General features: G+C 28.5%; 1 long non-coding RNA gene across 1 annotated transcript; it reads right to left on the bottom strand.

Annotated features, from left to right (window-relative positions):
- Positions 1–622: 622 nt before the first annotated feature.
- On the bottom strand, positions 623–8015 carry LOC127836137 (uncharacterized). Its single transcript, XR_008028618.1, has 3 exons — positions 7591–8015; positions 1620–1702; positions 623–763 (listed from the first exon to the last, which is right to left on the bottom strand). It is a non-coding gene; the product is annotated as an uncharacterized LOC127836137 (long non-coding RNA).
- Between the last annotated feature and the right edge of the window lie 413 nt (positions 8016–8428).

Below are 8428 nucleotides of genomic sequence, written 5' to 3' on the forward strand. Positions count from 1 at the left end.
CAAGTATGCACGGTTTAATAGTGTTGTTGGATTAAGTGGTTTATCTTTTCATCCATTTGTGTAATTTTTGTGGACGTTTGCGGGTACAATACGTGCGTGTATTTTCGTATAGAATCATGGCACAGGCACAGTTACTGTTTTCTGAAGATACACTATCTTATTTTAAGCAATATCATGGTTTTGAAAACAACCTGGTCATCGGTGTGTAAAGAAATAAGTTGTACACTTGACAATAACTTTACCCTAGTTTTGAAAAAGAGACGATCTCGAATAAAACTGGTTTTTAAAAAAGGAAAAAACAAGTTGATTTTACCAACGACAATGTTTGAAACGATGTGTAGTTTAAAAGAAAGTGTTGAACTACTGATTTCATTTTTAGAGGGACAGTCACCATGAATGCATTTCAAGAACTCGAGTTCAAATTTGAACACCTCACATTTTATGAAGATAGACTTAAAACATTAGATCTATGGTCACCTCAAATTCAACCGAACAAGTTTCAGTTATCATCAGCTGGCTTTTATGACACAGGTAAAAACGATACAGTAGAATGTTTTTCGTGTGCAGTACGATTACACCAATGGGGGAAAGAAGATGATCCGTTGGAAGAACACAAACAGCATTCACCAAAATGTTTATTTTTAAAAATAATTGGACAATTAAAAACCAACAAATCAATTGAATCTTCATGGAATCCATGGAAACCATCGGTTCACTCAGACATGCTTCAAAATGGCGGCGTGCATTTTGGCGGTTGCGTGATCTGAAAAATTTGAAAACAAAATTCGTTAGATATAAAGCTATATAAAGAAATCCTCAAGTACTGTGTTTCATTCCCACTTCAACAAGTGACAGAAGCACATAGTGAATATGGCTTGTTCATCATCTCAAGATTTTAAGCTCAGTTGTAAAGATGGACATAGTGTTTTATCATTAAACAATGAAATGGGGAAAGAAGAGAATAACATGACTGAGGGGGTGGAATTTTCATCACCCCCTCAATTAGACATCTCAACTTCAGCGAGTGTCATGATGATGCGTTCCTACTTTGACTTTTTATACGCAAAAGCTTGATGTGAAGTCAAAACAATGACTGTTCGAAAGAACTGTTATGGTTGTCAAACCAATCACCCTTCACAGAAAGAACATGACTGCCTCATGATATGTGATGATGAGGAGTATCAACTTGAGTTTTATTTCGAGGATATGCTGAAAGAAGTCGATGAAAATGCCATAATACGTTCTTGGGAAGAAATGATGGCCATTTCGAATATTACCCCAGAGATGGTTTTCCTTCACAAACGAGTTATAGAGAGCAAAGACTTTCTAGCCATAATGAAAACGGATCAATGGAAAGCCAAGATGAAAAAAATGGTGCTTACAATTACACAAATAGAAGACAGATTGTTTCGCTGTAACTGATTTAAAAACACAGTAATTCAACGTTATTATTCAGTCAAGGATTGATCTTCTAGTAGAAATGGAGTGTTCAGATAATATTGATGGGAATGTATCTTTTGTGTATGATGTAAACAATGTAAATATTCAGAACGAACTTTTACAAAAAGCAAAAAACGTGAATGTAGAACTGTCATGATGAAAAGGATAACTTTACTTACACTTGTTGCTGCTGGTATTATCCCCGGGTATGTTCTTCTAGGCCATGATGTCGTTCAATGCACTCCACAGCAATGGAAGCCTTCTGAAATGAATACAACACCATTGGTTTTATTGTATCGAACGGAACAATTTTCGTTAGAAAATAATGTGTTTTTGTCATTTTGTAAAATAAGCAACCAAACATAAAATTATATAGACATACGACATTTTGCAAACGGAAATGCTACAGATTTTGGTGTAACCCTTAATATTTCTCAATGTAATACTTTGAAAAGATTGTTACCTTAAATTGTTGACATGTTTTGTAAATGTTTGATATTTTGTAATGTTATTATGTTTATAATATTAACTTTGTATAGTATAAGGGAACATACTGTTTTATTTGATTGCTAATGTAAGGGGGAATACTCCTCCAGTCTTGTTGAATGTAGGGGGGACAATTGAGAGAGATGAAAAGCACATGTTTGTAAACAAAGAAATATCAGAAAACTCATCAGTGTTTTATCACATTTAACAAATAAAATTATGTACTGAACATGTTTTGTAATGAGATCACTATGTGTATAAAATAAATATTTTATATGCATTGAAGTATTCGTGTTGTTCATTTTTAAAGTTGTTTTCGAATAGTGCACACTGTCAATGTTTATAAATAAACAAGCAATATTGATTAACCATGGATAAATTACAAAAGGAGCGTATTCTTTCAGAATACTATTTTAATGCTAAGCAACCTGGCAGTTATGTAGGTGCTGTGAAATTACAACACATATTGAGAAAAAAATACCCAGGAGAGTTTACTTTGAATTTTATCAACAACTGGTTGAATAATCAAGATTCCTATGCGTTGCAAAAACAACCCGTTACTTTAAACCAATAACATCTGCTTGGGAAAGCCCTAAAGGCTTTATTTGGTTTACTTTACGAATGTCAGCAGTATGTTTTGAAGCCGAAATAAGTTTGTTAAGTTGTTTTATTCTTTTGTTAAGTCTTTTTTATGTTCTGCCTCTAAAATATTAGAGATGTAATAAATTGAAAAAATATCAAACGCACTTATTCAATGTTTGACGATCGGTGAGAATATGAATGAAAGAGACGTGATCAAACATATCATGAAGCAATAAAAATAAACAGATGATAGTGTCATTTCAATAAATATAATTGGTAATTAGCGAGTTAATCCTAAAAATGTGTGACAAAAAAGCCATGTTGTTGATGTTTAGTAAATTTCGAATCAAAATTAATCTACAGCTTAGGCTTATATCTAGTCATCGAGAAGCTATAAAGTAAATCAATTTATGTGATATTCTATTTCAATGGTTTTCATTTTTTAATTGCAATCGGGTTAACTTTATATTTAAATGTGTGTGCTTTGAGATAAATTCTGGGTTAAATGATCAGCATGTCTTTTTTCCATGTAAATTCCAGAACAGAACAGAACAGAACTTTATTTAACTCAAGTTACAATTGCAATACATGAGTATACAGAACAATATAGTCATAGACGCATAATTTTCACATTACATGGTTTGGTAAGATCTATTTGGGAAATAACTAACATACATTTTCCTAGGTAATTATTATTTAGGGCATTGGAGACGTGGTTTGTGTCTAGTTGATTATATGACCTGGTAATTGGTCTTTTACCTGGGCGTAATACATTTTAAATGATTAGTAACTTCAAATATTGGAACAGACTATAGGTTATTGACAAGTGCGTGGGAAAGTGATTGACGGGTGTAGTAGACTTGGTCACGTGATTTCATCGGGTCAGAGTAACAGGCGTGAAAGTTTTGTTTACATGTACGATTCACGCTGATTAACTTTGATCATTTACAAAGCAAGTGAAATAATCTAGTGATTTTCATCGGATATATCTTAACATCCAAATGCTTGGTAATTATCTCTCCAAAGCGATGTTCCTAGTTTTAATTGTTTACAGGTCCCATTACAATTTTAAAGTCGATTGATATGTTTGTATTAACTTATGAATAATGTTATGAATTTATTAAATATGAATAATGTTCAGCTAATCGGTAATAAGAAAAATGCATGTACATACTGGATTAAAACATAATTGGTGCAGTATATAAACACGCAAGAGGGATATGATTTTTGTTTAATGGTTAAAATCTATTTTTATTCAGATATTTACGTTCACATTCATAGTTATTGTTATTGATTTAAAGCTGTGATATCCGATTAGATTTTAAGGTTGTAAGGGAGATACAATTTCATAAAGTAGAGATGTAACCTTTAAAAGATGTAATGTAATTATTCGACAGTTTCAGTAAGCGATGTTCACAAACAATTCTTTGAAAATTATAAAAACAAAACCAAAATAAGAATAGCGGGTATGAGTTTATTGTTTAGATATACATTCCCACCATAATATGCATTACAATATAAGAATGCTTTCCTGTGTTCAGTCGTGCAATGTTAACACTACTCCGTGTATATACCTAGAATGCAATAAGCTATTCAGTGATTAAAATGTCAAAAGTTTTTTTCTCTTTATAAAGGCATAATGTTTGAGCATTATGTAACTTATGCGCCATTTTTTTATTTAGTTTTATTGTGAAAAATATGATATTACTAAAAAATAACGAACTCTAAAACTTTATTTGTTAAAGCATAACACGTGTATTTTTTTTTTTTTTTTTTTTTTTTTTTTTTTTTTTTTTTTTGCACAGTCAATTATTTTCATACAAGTACATTCTCTTGATAAAAAGCAAAATGAATGAGGGTGATCGAAGATATTTGCAACTGTTAAAATCACAAAACAATTTAAGACACTTAAGGCATGTGTCTTTTGTTTGTTGTGAGGTGACTGAGGTCATAGAAAAAACTAGATAAAATCAGTTTTAAAATTGTATTGTCTGAGTCATATACTCATGATATAAATATTACGCGTGAACAGAAACACAATATGAAACTAGTTGCAAGTACATAGTATTAAACTTATCACCAGAAGATGTCTCTGTTATTAAAGGCAGTGAGGAAAATGACAATGTATGCAAATATTCACCACTTAAAATATAACAAGAGAACTGTGAGCACATTATGTTTAGCAAAACATTTAGGAATTGATAAAAACACCATCACGATTAAACAGCAAATGGAACAAACACGTGTGAGATCATATTAAATTTGATAAACAATTATCACATAATTAATATCTAAACAAGTAATGGCTGGTTTTGATAGTTAATATCAAATTAAAATGAAACTATTTTAGATCATTGAAGAAAATAATTACACAAAATAATTACAAGACAAAATTGTATTTGAAATTACTTGAATGAAAAATGTTAAAGCAAAAAGTTTTAATTAAAATTTTCAACATTGTTTAATATAACTCATTAATGCAAAATGGTTTTATGAAAATAATTTTACTAATGAAAATAATTTAAAGAATTTGAATAAAAAACGTAGGTTTATGTATTTAGGAGAAAGTTTTTTAAAATAAGTTTAAGAAATTAATTTACGAGTGAATTTTTTTCTAGAAAAGCAGTGTTTTATGAGAAAGTTTTTGAAAATAAGTTAAAGAACAATTTTATTTTTTTTTAAGAATTAAGTTGTATGAAAATGTTATTAAAAAATCTTCGTATTAGCAAAACATTTAGGAATTGATATACACACCACCTCGATAACATAACAAATGGAACAAACACGTGTGAGATAAATATTTGATCAACAATAATCACATGAAGATGAAACTATTTTAGAACATTGAAAAATGTAAAAAGTTAACAGTTTTAATTAAAATCTTCAATATTTTTAATCATTAAAGCAAAATGGTCTTATAATTTTATGAATTTGGAAAGTTATACACATATGAACATAATTTTTTGAATCTGAGAAGTTATACACATGTTTTTGTTTTTTTTTAAATATAAGAAACTGTTTTTTGAAAATAAGCTTAAGAAATAATTTAGTATAAAAAGTTATTCGGACTTTTTTGAAAATTAGATTAAGAAAAATAAAATAAAATGAGAACACTATGCAATCTATTTTTGAAAATTTGATTTTGGAAAGTAAAAAAAAAAAAAAAAAAAAAAAGTTGAAAGCAAAATATTTTTTTAATGTGAATAATTTAGAAGAATGTTTTTCAAACTAAGTTTAAGAAATTTATTTACAGGTGAACTTTTTTACGTGAATAATTTAGAAGAATGTTTTAGAAACTAAGTTTAAGAAATTTATTTACGAGTGTTTTTATTTTTAGAAAAGCAATGTTTTAGGACAAAGTTGAAGAACTTTTTTAGAATGAAGTTTTATAAAAAACCAAAAAACAAAAAAAAAAACAAAAAACTACGAAATAGTTTTAAGAAAAATATTTGTGAAGCAGTTGTTTAAAAAAATATATTTTTGAAGCAGTTGTTTAAAAAACGAAAGTTGTAGAAAATTATTTAGAACATATTGACTTTAACAAAAGTTGAAAAGAAAATAGATCAACAATAATCACATGAAGATAAAACTATTTTAGGACATTGAAGAAAATAATTACAAGACAAAATTGTATTTGAAATTACTTGAATGAAAAATGTTTAAGCAAAACGTTTAAATTAAAATCTTCACACAAAAAATTAGCATTACTAATTTATGCAAAATGGTTTTATGAAAATTATTTTTAAATATGAAAATAATTTTAAAAAGTTGAAAGCTAAATAGAAAAAGAGTTAAATGGAAAATATTTTTAAGGTGAATGGTTTAGGAAACTTAGTTTAAGAAATTTATTTATGAGTGATTTTATTTTTTTATTTTTTTAAGAAAAGCAATGTTTTAGGAAGAAGTTTTATTAAAAAAAAAAAAAAAGCCTAAGAAATAGTTTTAAGAAAAATATTTTTGAATCAGTAGTTTAAAAAAACGAAATTTGTAGAAAATTATTTAGAAAATATTTACTTCAACAAAAGTTCAAAAATAGACCTATAATAATCACAAAGATAAAACTATTTTAGGACATTGAAGAAAATAATTACAAGACAAAAGTGTATTTGAAATAACCTGAATGAAAAATGTTAAAGCAAAAAGTTTTATTAAAAAATTAAGTATAACTAATTAATACAAAATGATTTTATTCTCTACATACTTATATGTCCCTTTGTTAGTGAACACAGAAAGAAGTTTATAAAAGGATACTACTACTGAAGAACAAATACACTAAAATTCAAAGAATTGTTGACTACAAGAACCTTAAAGGATTTAAAATCTTATACAAATTCATAAAAATATTATTTCAAACATAAACCCGTTGAATATTTTAGCTTGGTGCATATGTTTATCATCTTTTATTTATTTATTTTTTTTTTTTTTTATTTTTTTTTTTTACAATTACATTTTATAGGACTTATCCACATCCATAAAAATATTACTTTAAACAGTTACCCGATGATAAGCTTAATTATGTAGAGAACAAAATATTTTTCTTATACAGTCAGTATATTTGGCATTTTGTTTCAATTAATCAATCAATATTTTATAAGATGAATGCATATCTTACATATTAATTGGTATTACTACATCGTAGTAAATGTTGAATACCTTACTTCATTCACTACACATGTTTAAAATATTGTTTATGCATATTTTTTTTCCAATCCGGCAACCATTATCAATACCACAAATTACTTATTTACTCTTAATTGTTGTTAACAAATTGTAATTTATATTTTAAACTTTTCACTAGCCAAATTGTATGCAATGTGAATGTTTGTACCTCAAGTTTAATGTTAACCTTACTTAAATACTCAATGATATAATTATGTTTCTAATCAATGACACTTGAAACTCATCTATACCTTTCACCTTTACAGTTAATAAGACTTCATGTGCCATGTGTACACTTACAAAAATACATGCACAGTATTGTATGTCATGCAATTTCACTACTGTAGGTCAAATTGACACATTTTTGTACATTATTATATTATACAGCTACTTGCTGAAACAATAACATAAAGTTTTACTTACGAATCACATGGTCACTGACACAAGTCAAACATGGACATGGTTATCTGGCCTGACAATGTTGTGGATAAACATCGGTCATTGTAACGTGAACGTGTCATTTCACATTTGATCATCATTTCAATACTCCAATTAATCCCAAATGCAATTACCTTAAACAGACAAGTACAGTGCACACATTTTAAATCTCCACATTACTTAAGTTAATATGCAAACTACTAATGAATCACTCTTAGTTGCAATAATCCAACTCCCAGCTATTGACCCTCCGAGCTGTACGTATGTACTCATAAAAGCTCAGAGCATTCAAGAAGAACTAGAATCACTCTCCGCGATTATTCCACAGATAAAAGAGTGAAAACACAAATAAAACGCACATTTCTGACCTAATAACAGGGTTTACACATAGATCAGCGAAGAGCCATAGCTAAAAATAAATTAACCAATCAAATTCAATGGGCTTTAAATAGAGCCAAACGAAAAAAACAACAACATAACTATAGTCTGTTTCAGTTACCCAGGTAAACAAACAGGTTATTGAGGCCAAAGGAAATAATGTTTATTTCTTAGGTCAACATCAGCATTCCCCCACTCAATTCAAATGTATGTCCCATATCTTATCTTCATTTCTCTTTCTCTCTTATAATTTCTTAATAATAGTTAACACCATGTCATAATTGTTAATACCTTTTTATAAAAAATGCATTGCCACTGTATACTCATGCGTCACTGTATTTGTGATTTGAGTTTAATTAACGTCATGTTGTTGTTGTTGTTGTATTAAATTTGAATGCCCTGCAACTTTCATTATTGCCGGATCAAGTGGTAGCGGAAAGTCATC

Source organism: Dreissena polymorpha, chromosome 6 (assembly GCF_020536995.1).
Source record: "Dreissena polymorpha isolate Duluth1 chromosome 6, UMN_Dpol_1.0, whole genome shotgun sequence".
NCBI lineage: Eukaryota > Metazoa > Mollusca > Bivalvia > Myida > Dreissenidae > Dreissena > Dreissena polymorpha.